This window comes from Adiantum capillus-veneris, chromosome 15, assembly GCF_014529385.1.
Source record: "Adiantum capillus-veneris isolate H3 chromosome 15, ASM1452938v2, whole genome shotgun sequence".
Classification (NCBI taxonomy): Eukaryota; Viridiplantae; Streptophyta; class Polypodiopsida; order Polypodiales; family Pteridaceae; genus Adiantum; species Adiantum capillus-veneris.
The window spans coordinates 41,888,199-41,904,488 of record NC_140945.1 but is presented as its reverse complement, the minus strand read 5'-3'; the positions used below and the strand labels follow the sequence as shown (position 1 = coordinate 41,904,488).

At 44.4% G+C, this 16,290-nt stretch overlaps 1 pseudogene; it reads right to left on the bottom strand.

The window, feature by feature from the left end:
* Positions 1 to 15,063: 15,063 nt before the first annotated feature.
* Positions 15,064 to 15,609, bottom strand: LOC147440574 (uncharacterized; annotated as a pseudogene).
* Between the last annotated feature and the right edge of the window lie 681 nt (positions 15,610 to 16,290).

The window sequence follows — 16,290 nt, the reverse complement described above, 5'->3', positions numbered from 1 at the left end:
CAATCCTCCTCAAAATGGTGTTGCTGAGAGGATGAATAGGACCATACAAGAGAAGGTCAGAAGTATGTTGTCTAATGCACACCTGCCAAATGGGTTTTGGGCTGAAGCTGTATCAACAGCTGTTCATCTTGTAAATAGATCTCCTAGCAAGGTTTTGCAAAAGGATTCAATGCCAGAGATGGTATGGTCAGGCAAAATGCCCTCATACAAGCATCTCAGAGTCTTTGGCTGTGAGTCATATACTCACGTTCCAAAGGAATTTAGGAACAAACTTGAGCCAAAGAGTAGAAAGTGCATCTTTCTAGGCTATGGTAATTCTGGTGAGATGGGGTACAAACTTTGGGATCCCGAATCCAGAAAGGTTGTCCGCAGCAATGATGTTCACTTTAATGAATCCAAATATCATTCTAAACCAAAGAGGGTTGAGGAGATTCGAAGAGTTGTCTTCCAAGAAGATGGACCTGCACGTGCAAGACAAAATGTCAGAGCTCAAGAGGAGCAAGGACAGGATAGAGTGGAACCACAGGTTGTGGCTGAGCCTGATCCACCTATTGTGCGTAGATCTAGACGTGTCACGCGATCTCCTGATAGGTTTGTTCCATCTATGAACTATGTCATGTTGACTGATTGCAATGAGCCTTCATGTTACAAGGAAGCAGTGCAAATGAAGGACTCCAGGAATTGGCAATTGGCCATGCAGTCAGAGATGACATCTCTGCATAAAAACCAGACATGGAAACTAGTTAAATTACCATGGGGCAAAAAGGCTCTACCATGTAAATGGGTTTACAGGTATAAGATCATCGCTCATGATAGTCAGCCAAAGTACAAAGCAATTCTTGTTGCCAAGGGCTTTAAGCAAGAACGAGGCATTGACATTGAGGAAGTCTTCTCTCCGGTGGTCAAGATGACTACATTGAGATGCTTTCTTGCATTGGTTGCCATATTAGATTTGGTGTTGCACCAAATGGATGTCAAGACAGCGTTCTTGCATGGTGATTTAGATGTGGAAATTTACATGTAGCAGCCAGAAGGTTTTGTTGAGAAAGGCAAGGAAGATTGGGTATGCCAGTTGTTAAAGAGTCTTTATGGCTTCAAACAATCACCGAGGGCATGGTACCATAAATTCCACAAGTTTATGCTTTCTCAAGGCTACAAACGTAGTGAGTTCGATCACTGTCTATATACAAAGAAGGCTAAGGATGGCAGTTGGCTGATCCTTATTTTGTATGTGGATGACATGTTGATTGCTGGAAAGCACTTGGAAGAAATTTCAACTTTGAAGTCAAAGATGGCAAAATCGTTTGACATGAAAGACATGGGTGAGGCAAGTCATATACTTGGTATGCGCATTGAGAGAGACAGATCAAAGAAGTTGATTTGGTTATCTCAAACAGAGTATATTGACAAGGTTTTGCAACGTTTCAATATGGAGAAGGGAAAGGCATTGAGTGTTCCATTGCCACCATATGTGAAACTTAGCAAACAAGATTGTCCTATTTCTGAGGAAGAACAGGCTGAAATGGATAAGATTCCATATGCGTCTGCAGTGGGTAGTTTGATGTATGCAATGATTGCTACTCGCCCAGACATTGCATTTGCAGTGGGAGTAGTAAGTCGATACATGTCAAACCCAGGCAATGATTGCTACTCGCCCAGACATTGCATTTGCAGTGGGAGTAGTAAGTCGATACATGTCAAACCCAGGCAAGAAACATTGGGAGGCAGTGAAAGGAATATTGAGATACCTGAAAGCTACAAAGAGTATGCGTATATGCTATGGGAGTCAGGAGCTAAGTGTAAAGGGTTTTACAGACTCAGATTATGCAGGTGACTTAGACAACCGAAGGTCTACGTCAGGGTATGTCTTTACATTGGTTGGTGGAGCAGTATCATGGCGTTCTAGATTACAAGATTGTGTTACTTAGTCTATTACAGAGGGTGAATATGTTTCAGCATCAGAGGCATGCAAAGAATCAATTTGGCTTAATCGACTAGTAACAAATTTGGGAATCAAAGAAGAGATGCATGTATTATATTGTGATAGTCAAAGTGCTATACAATTGTCTCGCAATCCAGTTTATCACTCAAAGACAAAGCATGTGGATGTGAAGTATCATTTCATCAGGGAAATGCTCGAGGATAAGCAACTTCAGCTTGTCAAAGTTCACACCACAGAAAATCCTGCTGATCTACTTACAAAAGGACTTCCCTCAGAGAGCTTTGCGCATTTTCGCAAGCAGTTAGGTGTAGGGTAGTACATCACTTCTCTACATCTCTTGTATATTAGCTTGTATAGTAGCTTCTCTCACACTTAAAGTACCACATTGGACTTTAAGTGGGAGGTTGTTGGGGTATAAATCCCAATGTGGTCGCCCAGGTAAGTGGGCGGGCCGCCAGGTATGTACACATATTCTTTTGTAAAAACCTATTAAGAACTCACTATGCTCTACACATTACAGTAGAGCGAGTTCACCATATCGTCGTGCTCTTCTTCTCGCACTCTCTCTCGCGTCGCACTTCCGCTCGTACTCCTTCAAGAGGGTTCTCCCTCTTCTGGAATGTCTAGCATGAACTTTGGATCAAAGCTAAGAAAATACCTTTTTAGCCTCCATCCATTGACTCTAGTCTTATGAATTCTCCCATTTTCTTCCATCAGCTTATAGCTGCCATTGTCATAACGTTTCTTGACGATGAATGGTCCTTCCCATCTGGGTTGAAATTTCTTGTCTTTCTTGGTGTCAAATTTGTTGTCGTATCTCAACACTAACATACCTTTTTCCAGGCCCTTTTCTTTAAGTGCTTGATTGAAGGTGAGCCGGCGTCTTTCTGCCTGTGTTACATAGTGATTGATTGCTTCTTCCCTATCTAGTTGGAGCCTCTCTAGATCCAGGATGTGGTTTCAGAGATTTACAATTGGGTGCTGTATCTGGCTAGCCAAGACTCGTAAGCTGGCTATCTGTACCTCAATGGGTAGAATTGCCTCTTTCCCATAAACTAGATGGAAAGGGGTGAAACCTAATGATGTTCGGAACGTCATTCGGTAGGCCCACAGAGCTGCCATGAGATGTTTATCCTAGTCTCCTGTGTGATTGTTCACCTGTTTTGTGATGATTTTGCAAATCATTTTGTTTACCTTTTCTACTAGGCCATTGCATTGTGGATAGTATGGTGTGGAATGTCGGTGTGTGATGCCTAACTTTTTCATTAGTTCTCCCACCAGATCGCCTTTGAAACCTGGTCCTCTATCTGATATTATCTCTAGAGAAGTGCCAAAACGGCAACAGATATGCTAAAAAATGAACTTTGCTACCTCTTGGGCTGTAATGTGAGTGGTGGTTGTTGCTTTTGCCCATCGAGTCATGTAGTCTACACCCACTATGATGTACAGTTTACCTAATTGGGCCCTTGGTAAAGGACTGATTGTATCTATTTCCCATTTCTCAAATGGACCATATGAGATGATAAGAGTTTGTGGCTCGTAGGTTAATGTGCGATCACTGGCCACTTGACAAGCCTTGCATGTTTTACACCAATGGTGTACATCCTTGTTCAAGCTAGGCCAAGAGTATCCTCCCTGTAGAACCTTCCTATTGGTGATATCTAGAGCAAAATGACCGCCGCAGACACCATCATGGAAACTTGAAATTACCTCTGTGATCTCACTGGAGGTTGGAACCCGCCTGAGAATTTGATCCTTGCCCTTACAATACAAGTAGTCGTTTACAAGGCGGTATCTGGTAGCCTTCCTCACCAGCCACTATTTCTAGCCTTTGGTATACCCTTCCGGACATTCTCCTGTATCTAGAAAGCTAACAATATCAGGCATAGCATCACTACCTTGAAAAAGGGGTAGCTTCAGTTTGATTACTCCTACGGGAACATCTTGTATTCTTTATTTTGCTAGAGCATCTGCCTCCTGATTTTTTGCTCTGGGGACATGAAATAGTTTCACTGCTTCAAACTTCCTTAGAAGATTCTTTACTTGGCGTAGTTGACAAAGTAAAACCTGATTTTTACAAACCCAAGTGCCGTTTATCTGCCTTATCAAAAGCAAAGCATCGCCAAACACATTTAGGCACTGAATTCCTTGTGAAATGCATTGTTCCAACCCAAAAATTAGGGCTACATATTCGGCTTCATTGTTGGAGTGGGAGTGTAATAACTGCCCGATGGAGAATACTCTTTCTTGTTTCTCATTGAAAATGACTATGCCAGCTGACAGACTGGTCCACTGTTCTTTTGTATGCTCCATCAAAGAATAGAGAGTGAGCTCTTTCTAGCCTAGGACTCTCTACCATTGTTGTTTCTTCTTTTGCTTCCGTGTTGACCTTTAGCTTCTTCTCATAATGGCGATGAGTAAGAATTCCCACTAAACTAGCCATGGTGGAGTTTTCTACTTGCATGGTGTAGTCAAACTCTTGTAATCTAATTAGCCACTTAGAGATCCTAGATGAGACATCCATGTGTCGCATTACATATGGGAAAACCTCCTCCATTGTCAGGATTACAAAGGGTCTAGGCAGGAGATAGGAGTGGAACTTTGTGGTAGCAAACATTAGTGCCGGAACCATGTGTTCTACTTCGGTAAATCCTTTTTCTGACGGGGTCATGACACGACTAGAGAAGTAAATAGGACGCATGAAAGCAGTTTGGGGGTCCTTTTGCATTAGCACGGCTCCAAGTGTATCACTTCCTACACTAGGGTTCACATAAAATGGCTCGTCCCACTTAGGGGGTGAAATGGTGGGAAGCTTAGCTAGGATTTGCTTCACCTCGGTAGATTGCTGCTCATTTTCTTCACTCCATGAGAAGACATCCCTCTGGGTGATTTTTTGTAGAGGGATGACTACTTGAGATAGCAAGCGAATGAACCTGCTTAAGTATCTTACCTTCTGAAGGAAAGAAACCAATTGCTTAGCGGTGGTGGGTGACGATAAAGATACCAGGGCTTGAATCTTGCTAGGGTCAGTCTCTATCCCTTTTGGTGAAATTACATGGCCAAGGAGAGTGACTTTGCTTTCACCAATGTGACACTTATCCACGTTGATCTGGCCACCCAAGGTTTGCAGTCTGGTTAAGCCATCATAGACTTTTCTTAAATGAAGGGCTCATGAACTATAGATGCAAAAATCATCTATGAAAACCCGTATTGATGTTCCAAAGTAGGTTTGGAAAACAAAGGTCACATAACGCTGAAATGTGGTCGGGGCGTTAGTGAGGCCAAAAGGCATCACTCTGTAAGCGAAGCATCTCCAAGGTGTGATGAAGGTTGTCTTCTTCTGATCTTCTTCCGCAATGCTAATCTGAAAGTATCATGAGTAGCCATCGCACACTGTGTATCGTTCGTGACCCGCTACTTCATTGAGAATTTCATCTTGGAATGGGAGGGGAAAGTGATCCCTCTTCGTGGTTGCATTGAGAGGTTTATAGTCCACACAGACTCTCCACTTACCATTCTTCTTTGGTGTGACTACTACTGGGGAGACCCATTCTGAGTCTTCGACAGGGTAGATGAAACCTGCTTGTAGAAAACTTCTCACTTCTTTAAGTAGTGCTTCTTGTTGGATTACTCCAAGCCTTCTGAGCTTCTGCACTACGGGTTTACTGCCTCCCTTAAGTTTTATGTGGTGTTGCACTACTGTAATTCCCGTGATCTTATCATAGCCATCAATGAACAAAGTAGTGAAGTTACCTAGCATGGAGACATATTCCTTCCTTTCTTCATTGGTTAGCTCATTTGAGAGCATTTTTTATAACTTACCTGCATCCTCTAAGGACTGCGTACTTGATGGTTCCTCTTGGTTTGTTGGGGGTGTTTCAGATTGTGTCAATCTTTTTGGGTCTTTAAGAATGACCCCCATCACTTCAATTCTACTGTCGCTCCTGTCAGTGGTGGTTGTCTATTCTCCCGAGGTAGACGAATAGTTGCTGGTGGACTCATCTTCTGAAGCCTCCAAGATCATTTTGCGTTGTTTTCCATTCCTCATATCGTAGAATATGGACTTCCCTTTAGCATCCTTCATCTGAATCATTCCGGTGCTCCAGTTTTTCTTAGCTTCCATTTCCATGAGCCAAGGCCTCCCAAGAATGATAGGGTAGCCCTCCCCTTTGTGTGGCATGACAAAGATGTTTACCTCCACTTCTGTATTGAATGCTTTTACTTTGATTGCATTCACAATGCCCACGCATTTCACTCTTACAATATTTGCCATTTTGGCTCGGCAGGGTGTCGGCCTACTTACCTCTAGTCCTAGATAGTGCATCATCATTTCACTCATGACGCATATTTGCACGCCACTATCTATGTAGACATTTGAGATTTGTTGCCCCTTGATGTGGGAATCCATAGTTGGTAGGATGTCGTCGAGATCCCTTCCAGAGATAGCCCCAGCTATCCTGGGTCTTGATTTCCTGGTACTCACCATTTTTGTCCATTGCCTCCTCATTCTTGGCGCAAGGTGGAGTAATTGGGGCCAAGTTATCTTCGGGCCCTGCATCAATACATCCTGAACTAAGTCATAGGGTTTTGCATACTCACCTAGTGAGAAATCCACGATGTCTATCTTCCGTCGCGGTTTAGCTACTTGCTTGCTAGACTCGGCCTTCCCTTTCATTTTCTCTTCTCTTTGAGAGGCTTCCTCGTGCCTGGCAGGCTTCACTCCCATAGCATCCACTTCTTCTACCTTTGATTTCCCTTTGTGCTTCTCTCGAACTAATTCTTCTACCTTTGCCTTCGCTTTAGCCTCCAAGCTGATAACACTCATCGCTTGGTTCACAGCAAGTGGTGGGGGTAGTGGTGGAATGAGAGGTTGTGGTGGTGGTTGTTGTTGTACAGGTGGTCGAAGGATCTAGATCAGTGTAATCGGCCCTGGTTTCTTGGGTGGTGGTGGTCTTGCCCTTCGCGGGGAGATCTGATTCTGTCTCCCCCCTCTATTGAAATTCTGCCTCCTTGGATGTGGACAGTAGTACATACCATGGCCGTCTCCCCGCAATTGTAGCAGTAGTACTGTTGGTTTTGCCTTCGTTGTCCTCTTCCTTGTTCTGGATTCCTGACAGGTGCATGCCCTTGCTGCACTAGATGCACGGATAAACTCTCTAGTTGGGTAGTGATGCGACTCAGCAGGTCTTGTTGCTCCTCTAATCCCTCTTGTGGTTGGGCTCTATGACTAGCTGTTGCAGTCACTGGGGTTGGTCGGGCCGAGATTTTTTCCTCTAACTCATTTACTCTTGCTTGCATGCGCAGCTTCTTGTCTTTAAGGCGGGCAACTTCTACTGCCAACTCATATGTTGCAGGAAACCTTCCCTTCACCTTCGCTCTAAGCGGCGACCACAGACCAGCAATGAAACGGTCCTTCTTTAGGAAATTAGGCGCTCCTTCGCCTTCCTCCAGTGAGGAAACCCATCTCTCCCATAAGTCCACAAATTTGGACTCGTAGGTGGCATACTCTAGCAGACCTCCCTGCTTTAATTCCGTCAGTAGCTGCCATAGCTTCTCCGAGGTTGTGCCTCCACCAAACCTCTTTACGAAGGTAGCCCTTAACACATCCCATGCATTCTTGGTATCTTGGGGCAATGCATTATACCAGGACTTGGCCTCTACTTTCACTAGTAGAGGAAAAATTCGAAGCCATGAAGCGTCATCATCTTTGTTGGAGATGACACAAGCAATGTCGAAATTATCCAAAAAGTCGGTGGTGAGATCTTCTCCCTTCTTTCCACTGAACGTGGGGAAAGAAACACTTGCCATGGTAGTGACTCAGGAAATTACAAACTTATATATAGATATATTAACAACAATAGCGGCTCATAGCGGCTTTTACAGAGTTGAATGGATAGATTAAAACAAGATAAAGATAGAAACATTAAAGGTATGGTGGTAATCCAATATGGGGAGAATGATAGGGTTTGGGGAATTAAGGATTTCTCCTAGCACCGCTGCATCGAATTGGTACACGATCTTCTGTTGGTAGAATGTTTTCCTATCTACATAGATATAGATATGCTCCAGGAATCTGAACGGAAATGTTGTCGGCCCGTTTTCCATCATGCACAGATGGTGGAGTACTTACTTATACTCTTACCCTGCCAGTGTTGATGAGTCGGCACATCCACAGGAGGTCGTCGCCTTTCATGGGCTCTACCTTTCCTTCGTCGCTCAGCACGTACGGGGTGATGGCGACGCGTCTGACCACTCCCAGCCTCTTGTCTAGTAGCAATTGCAGATAATTTCCGTAGTCGGCGTGTTGCATGAATTCCAGTCCATTTAGCTGCAACTCGTCTGCAGCCCACTGGGTTTCACCCGTGGTGGAGAGCTTCTTCAGGATGAATTGTACTGGGAGATGAGGAAGACCCTCTACCCGTCTTCCAAAACAGCGAGAGGAGTAGCCGAACCACTCTTCCTTAGGACAAGGGAATCTTCTTACCACTTTTTCTTCAGGATTGTCGAAGTGGACTGGTAGTACCCGCATACGTCGTGCGAATCGGTAGGCGACCTTCCACCGCTTAGCATCGGATGGCTTCCTCTTTGGCAAGCTGGGTACAACCCGGCTCTCTGAGCTTGAAGCACTTTCTTGGCCAGATGCTTCTCCCTTCGGGGTCATGTGTTTCCAGACTGGCTTATCTTTTCCTTACCTTTGGCTCGAGCAGCCCCTTTAGGCCATTTTGGAGTAAAGGTTATAACTTTGACTGCAGCTTCTTTAGGGAAGAGAGGCCTCACCATTTTCTTTCCTCCTTTTATGTGAATGACTTCTTTGCGATGAATGTCGATGTAGACAATTTCAGCCCCTTCGTTGCCTTCGTTGCTGGCACTCATTGACATTGTGTTTTGGTTGACAACAGTGATAGCATTTCATAGACCTCCCACCTGATGCTCTCAATTTGTGGTTAGAACGAGCAACACGAGATGGAGAATTTACCTCTTGAATACTGACGACACTACAACATGGCAGTAGTACTTCAATGAAGGTGGCTAGTGCCTCCTTAGTCTCCTCCTCTTCCGTCCTCCAGTTAGAGAATTCCTTCAGCCATTCGTCAATGATTGATGGCGTGCGTCACTTTTAGCATTGTAAACTAAAGGTTTCTTAGAAGCCCTCCTTAGTGGGGGAACCAAATGATGGGAGCAAAACAACACCCGAACCTCGACGGCCTCTAAAACGCCGGGGGTCGATGGCACGCCTCGAGCCAGTCACGATAAAGCAAACAGGGGGGGCACCACCTAGCTTTGAGCGGCTAGGACGCAGACCACGATGATGTGAACACCGCAAACTTACACACACACACACACACACACACACACACACACACACACACACACACACACACAGAGAGAGAGAGAGGGAGGGGGGGAGAGAGAGAGAGAGAGAGAGAGAGAGAGAGAGAGAGAGAGAGAGAGAGAGAGAGAGAGATTGACAAATGATGAAAACCCTCGAGGGTGTGAGGGAGAATTATTTCTGCAGTATTTACAATGACCTTCCTTCCGGCTAGAGAGTAGGGAGAAAAGATGGTGAAACTACTTGGTGCGTTCTCTAAAGACGATTCGATGATTGTGAAACTTGCTACCAAGAACGTGTATGTTTGTGTGCATCGACCATTGGAGTCGAGAAATGGACGTAGCTCCCTTCACATGGTGCAATTCCTAAAGCAAACAATCACACAAGTCCCCCTCCTCGTGATGCCAATAGTGTCAATTCTTCCCACTAAAACTCTACCAAGTGCTGACCTCTCATGAATTGTTCTCCCCCCGATAGTGACCTCTTAGTGCCATTTTATAATTATTGGCTGCTTGGATTAGGGTAATCCCGGTTTGATTAGGGTAAGCTAATTAGGGAGACAAAGCAAGGCGGTGGACCCGGTGTGGTTGACCCTTGCTTTGTCTTGGGAGTTATTAAAAATGAAAACCTTTAGGTGGGCCTTTGTGACCATCACCTAGAGAGAGGGAATTTACAAATTGGGAATTTTACAAGGCTTGGGTGAAAACTAAAAAAAATGATGATGATAACCTACGGTTTACTGAAAATGGTGTCGTGGTTGTGTGATACCGGCGTATGATGTGTTGCCGACGCGTCGGTGTAGCGCGTACGTCTTTTCGGGGTCGGCCGGGGCATGCTTTCTGTGCCTTTTTTCTTTTCATTGTCGGTGTCGCGTGATTCGGCCGCCTTCTTCCTTACCGATGTCGATGTCGTTTTGGTTTTTCCTTCTTTTTTTTCCGGTGCGTGCGTATATGTCTGTCGTGTGTATGTATAGGTGTGTGATTGTATTTGTATATGTATGTGTGTGCGTATTGGCGTGTGGGTGAACATTAATTACTGAGTCAAAAGAGACTGCGAGAGAGCGTGAGACGAGGGAGTGTGTGTGGGTGTATCTTTATATTGGTGAATGTGTGTGTATATGTATATGTGAGCGTGTGTGTGTAGGTGGGAGAGTGTGCCGTGTGGGTGAGGGTGTGTGAACAAAAGTGTGTGCGTGTGAATGAGGGTTTATATATATATATACACTAAAAATCTCTTTATTTTTTCTTTGCAAGCCTGTCGACGGCTCGTCTGCACAGAACGAAGGTGGGGGGGAGGACGTGATCGAGCGGGGGGGGGTGTGGTGTGGTGTGGGGTGAGGTGTGTGTGTGTGTGTTAGAGAGGAAGAGAGTTCAGTTTACTGCGCCTTCGGGCTGAAGAGAAGAGAGAGAGAGAGAGAGAGAGAGAGAGAGAGAGAGAGAGAGAGAGAGAGAGAGAGAGAGAGAGAGAGAGAGCGAGATAGACTAGCGGCCTGCGGGCTGTGGGAGCTCCAGAGGGAGAGAGGGCGGGGTGCGGTGGTGGGTGTGTGTGTGTGTGTGTGTGGATAGAGAGAGAGAGAGAGAGAGAGAGAGAGAGAGAGAGAGAGAGAGAGAGAGAGAGAGAGAGAGAGAGAGAGAGAGAGAGAGAGAGAGAGATGGCAGGCCACCTTCGACCGATAGAGAGCAAGGGAAGGGGAGGTGGTTTTGTAAATGAAGTGGGGTAGGGGGGTATGTGGTGAGAGAGAGGGGGAATATCATCCGGCCGTCCTGCTTGGTGGCTCAAGGACGAGAGGAGGGGAGAGAGTCAATGGGGTGGGGAGAGAGGGAGAGGGGGTAGCGGGCCATGGGAGGGAGAGTGAGGCCGAGGGAAGGGTGAGGGATGTGTGGGTAAGAGAGAGAGAGAGAGGATATTAGAGAGAGAGTGTGTGTGTGTTGGCCTCTTGTAGGCCACGAGGGAGATAGAGAGAGAGGATTGTCGGGCCACCTGCGGCTATGCGGCCGCGACAAGGGCTGGAGAGAGCGAGTTGTCAGCGAGAGAGGAGGAGTGGATGAGGGAGAGAAAGTGGGTGCCGAGAAGGGAGAGAGGTATGTAGGAAAAATGAGAGAGAGAGAGAGAGAGATATCTCATTCGATGCCCGCTGGGGGAATAAAACTACAGGGAGAGAGAGAGAAGGGAGAGTGAAACCGAGGGCGGCCTGCTAGGTTGGGGAATGGAGGAGTGAGGGCATGAGGGTGATAAGGCCGGCCAATCAAAAGGGGGGGGGGGGTATGTGGTGAGAGAGAGGCCATGCCAGTAAAAAACAGCGTCGTGAGGTTGACCAAGCGTTGCCGAGCCTTCCAATAGTGTCGCCAAGGCTCGGACAGAGGAAAAATAATCTTTTTCTTTTTTTTTTCTTTGATTTCCAAAAATCGGCTATCACAAGGATATGCAAGAGGATGGCGCAGATAAAGACCACCCGAAGTGGAGGTTAAGCTGGCTGAACAAGAATCCAAGATACCTGATTCTGTTCACAAGAGCACCTGTGGCTCTACAGAAAGATCCGACATTTTGTCCTATACCTCAAGTAAGGACATGGCAAGCATATGAAGCACTGCAGAAGAAGAGGCCAACATGGCTCAATTTTCCCATGCTACCAGCTCCAGAGAAAGGCCAAGCATCAGAAGAATACATGGTGAAAACCTTAACGGGCGCCATGACATTCTTCAAGAGTCTGCCAGATCTCTCCTGTGCAATGCTATATAAGATCTGCAGGATGCTACTCACATGTATACAGGTTTTCAATGAGCCTGAGTAGACAGGAGCCCCCTAGCTCTCTTCTTGGAAGGGAACAAAGGCCTATGCTATGATCTAAGTGGGCAACCCTCAGAAGAAATTCTTTATGGATTTTATGCCGCATAATATGCTAGCTTTTGAAGAGGCATTCTACACTGGCTTCTTCACCAGGCGAACAAATATATTTGCGTCGGTGATAAGCAACCTCACTTCAAGATTTGTAGGATACTCGGCGGTAGAACTGAAAAACAGAGTTACCATGCAATTTTTGCAAGTGCCATAAGATGCCAAAAAGCACTGGAAGCACTGAAAGACCGCCTTGCCCGCCGTCAACCCGAAGACTACTTCAGCTCATAAAGTTGTGTCAAGGGACGACACAGGCGAGGAGGGGGGGAATGTTAGCAGCAAGCTAACGCGGACACTATTTTTCAGAGTTCTCCTTGTAAAACAATTATTATTTTGATAAATTGGGAATATTGTAGCTCCTATTTTTTTGGTAAACTTTGTAATTAATGAGCCAGGGCTACAAGCTTCCAGATTGTATCAGCCAGTCAATTCCCAACTTTGGTAGAACTCCAGATTATTACTTTTGACCACCCAAAAACCTTGGCTAAGGTATAAAAGCCAATTTTTGTAAGTTTTTTATAAGTTTTTTGGATAAGAAATACACGGCGTGAGCTAACGGCGCTCACTTCTCTCCTTCTCGCGCTTCCTACTCCCTCTTCGGTTGTCACATTGTGAATGCGTTTGTTGCATTGCAACCGTAGGTAAGAGTTTTACGCATTGACGTAAGCCATTCACAGTAATTCGTAGCTTTTGGCGTCGCCAACGTGCGGTCTAATTTCATCATAACTAGGAATTTACACTTTTAAAACGAAAACTAAGCATATGCGGGGTATTGGGGAATCATTGCTAAGCATTTAGATGCAATCTGGGTTGAAAACGACTAGGTCAAAAATCCACTGTTGTTAATAATCGCGATTTTGGAACTTGACCTAAAGTGGGGTTTGATACCATAGGCATGTGCGCTTAGGTCTTATAAACTTTTCCTAGAAGTTTCGTTACGTTTGGATGTCATTTGATGCTGTAACGGATGTGATTTGTTTGCCGATGAGCGATTAGCTTTTGGTGATTTCAGTCACTTGAGTGTAGCCTGAGTTAGATGCGAGTTGTTAGTTGTTTTCCAAGAGATTGACAACCTCTTATAGCCTCTATGCACTAGTCGAGTCAGCTTCGTCCCATAGTTTGACAAATTAATCGTGGTTCTCGCTAATACTGCAATAAGATAGGATGGTGAGGTTAGACATGAGTCCCACAATTGCTCTGGAGAGTCCTTTGTTCGTTATTCACTTTCAAAGAACTCAAGAGATCCATCCGTGGGTCACAATCTAATGCCTTTTTTCTCATGCTTAAGAGGCATGACTGTTGATAATGTCCATAGGATGAGGTTCCAGACTTGCTACTCGTTCTAGACTCTGCAATCCTGCCTCACCGTCGAGAGCAAGACATTGTAAGTTGTTAAACATTGGCCTCCATCTTGCTCTCTGCATGTGTAATGCGCCTTGCTATTTTAGTGAAAGCCTTGTATGCTATTCAAACCAACTTGAATCATAGTCGACCTCATGAGCTAGGGCATTGACTACAATTAGTTGAATAAATTCATATTCCGTGCTGAGGAAATTTGCAATGATATTTTTTATCCTAGGGATATGAACTGCTTCAAAGTCGAAGTATGAAAATCATGAGGCCCATGTTAATAATCACGAATTGCCTAATTCCTCTGCATTTTTAGAAAATAAAAACCTCTTGAAATTCTTTAAATCTGAGTAGAGCTTAAAAGAGGAATCGATTAAGAAGAACCTGAAAGCTTTGATTGCTTTCTTTACTGCTAGCAAAACTCTGTGCGTTGATGGGTACCTTTGTTGTGTTGGATTAAAAGCTCCACCAGCATAACGACAAATGATATGCTGGTCCTTTTCTGTTGCAATAGTTAAAATACTCCCCAACCCCAAAAGAGAGGCATCCGTATATAAGATATAGGGCCCTGTATCGGGAAAGGATAAGGGAGGAAGTGAATGAAAAAGGACTTTGAGTTGCTGCATAATAGTGGTATGCAGTGGTAACCATTGGGTGGAAGCAGACTTATGCAAGAGGTTATAATTTCCCCTGTTATGAGAAGCTTGAAAGTGCCATGGATTGCTTGAGACTTTTGTGAAAATGACGTGGGATTGCATAGAACTGCCATGAGGTTGCCATAGGACTCTTATACTACTCCCATAAAAGTCTCAAGCAATTTGAAATGTGGTTGATGGGTTTAAGTATGCCTTGCATCTCCCGTAACAATAGTGGGGATGCTTGCTTTGGACTTTTGTGGGATTGCCATGAAACTACCATGGGATTAATTGGGAGTGCCATGGAACTATCATAGCAAGACATAGAACTCACCATAGTCCAAATGTCATACCAAATAGCTCTCTTCAAGTATCTTCCCCTTTTCAAAAGGTTGAGGTATGCTTAGGATCCCACCCTCCTAGACTTGTGGCTCTACGCTTGATAAACTAACGCCCAACTTTTTCTCTAGGTCTTTCTTTATCTTTGACACTTGTTGTACCGCTTCCTTCTGGATTGGTTGTGCTTGCTTTTGGCCTATTGATGAATCTGCATCTACTGGTGAGCGAGCACTTGGGTTCTTCTGTATTTGTGCCCTTGAATCTTCCTCCTTCATAGCTTGAGGTTTTTGTAGCTCTAGGGCTACTGCTGCTAACTGCCTCCCCAGAACAAGCTCTTTTTGTAGATGTTTTGGATTCATGACGTAGAATTCTCCTTCTAAAGGATGTGAATTTATGTTAATGGACAAATGAACCATTCCTAGGCATTCCTTTGATGATTTACCACAAGTTTGAATGGTCTTTTGATCCTTGTCTAAGGTTGGTTTCCTAGAGAGTACCCAACTTGACAATCCTAGTGCTCTCTCCATTCTGCTATGTGAAACAGGTGCTTGTGGCATGATTATTTGTGCTCCTCAATGTAATGCAACAATGTTTGAGGGAGCCATGTATCCTTGAGTGTAGTGCATACCAAGTGTAGAGTTAGAAGCACTTACAGGCATTATAGCTCTTCCATTGTGTGATGATTTTTTATGAATGTTTGAACCTTCAAATGTTGGCACCACAGATTTAACTTGACCAACTGTAGACTTGAGAAAGCCAGTCACTCCAGCCTATGAACCCTCCCATGGATACCTTGTATATGTTGTTTGGTCACTTTGCTTGATGGTTTGTGGTAGGAGCTTGGGATCAAAGCCAAGTGGGTGGCTAAGAGTAGGCATTAACGCTTGTTGTTCATTAAATCCAACAACCTCGCTTTGGGCTGGCATTGTCTCTAGTGTATTCATCCTAGGAGTTCTTAAAATAAATAAAGCTTGATAGTTACTAGGATTCATATGAGATAAGAATGGAAACCAACCCTTTGTCTCTTCTTTTGGTAGATCTGGTGGGGGAATGGGCATATAGAAATTAAAATTTTGATCTTGATAAAAAATGTCCTTGCTTTCGTGGTCCTCATACATCCTTAAGAGCGGGGTTCCACTATAATAGTTTGGAGGATTTGGATAAAACAATTCAAATGTAGTTCCCATGGCAGTTCTAAACAATCTAATGCTGCTTTCAGTGGGTGGTAGGCGATAAATAACATTTGTATCTAATAGTGTCGGTGTACATGTTGAATTGGATTCCCCAAGTCTCCCACATCATTTTGTGGTAATTGCAACTCCTACTCCACAATCTAGGATAGCTAAATTGTTGTGCCCTACATATTCTACTGGAAGGTTCGTGTTTCCATCATTTACCTCGTAATATCCCCCTTCTTTGTTCAAGGCTACTAGCTCAATGGATTGCTTTTGCCCTTCTCTAGCTGATTGCCACCTTGGCATATGAGGCTTTACTCATAACCAAGTTGTGTGATTTAAGCAAGATTTTTTATTTTTTCTACTACTGCAAAAACTTGGTTTATATAGGAAGCAAACATCATGAGCCTGATACCCAAGTAAAATTTCTTCCAAAGCTTCCTGAGAGCTTTGCTAACATGGTTAAAAACCAGTTAGATGAGATGGAAATGCAATTACGGAGAATAAAATGGGGAGAAATAGAGTAGCAGATCATTCATGTGCTAAACAAGATTTGCATAGACACATCTGCTAAGAAGACATTCAAAGGAGCAGGTACTTTATCTTTCAAGTTTTGTAAAACCA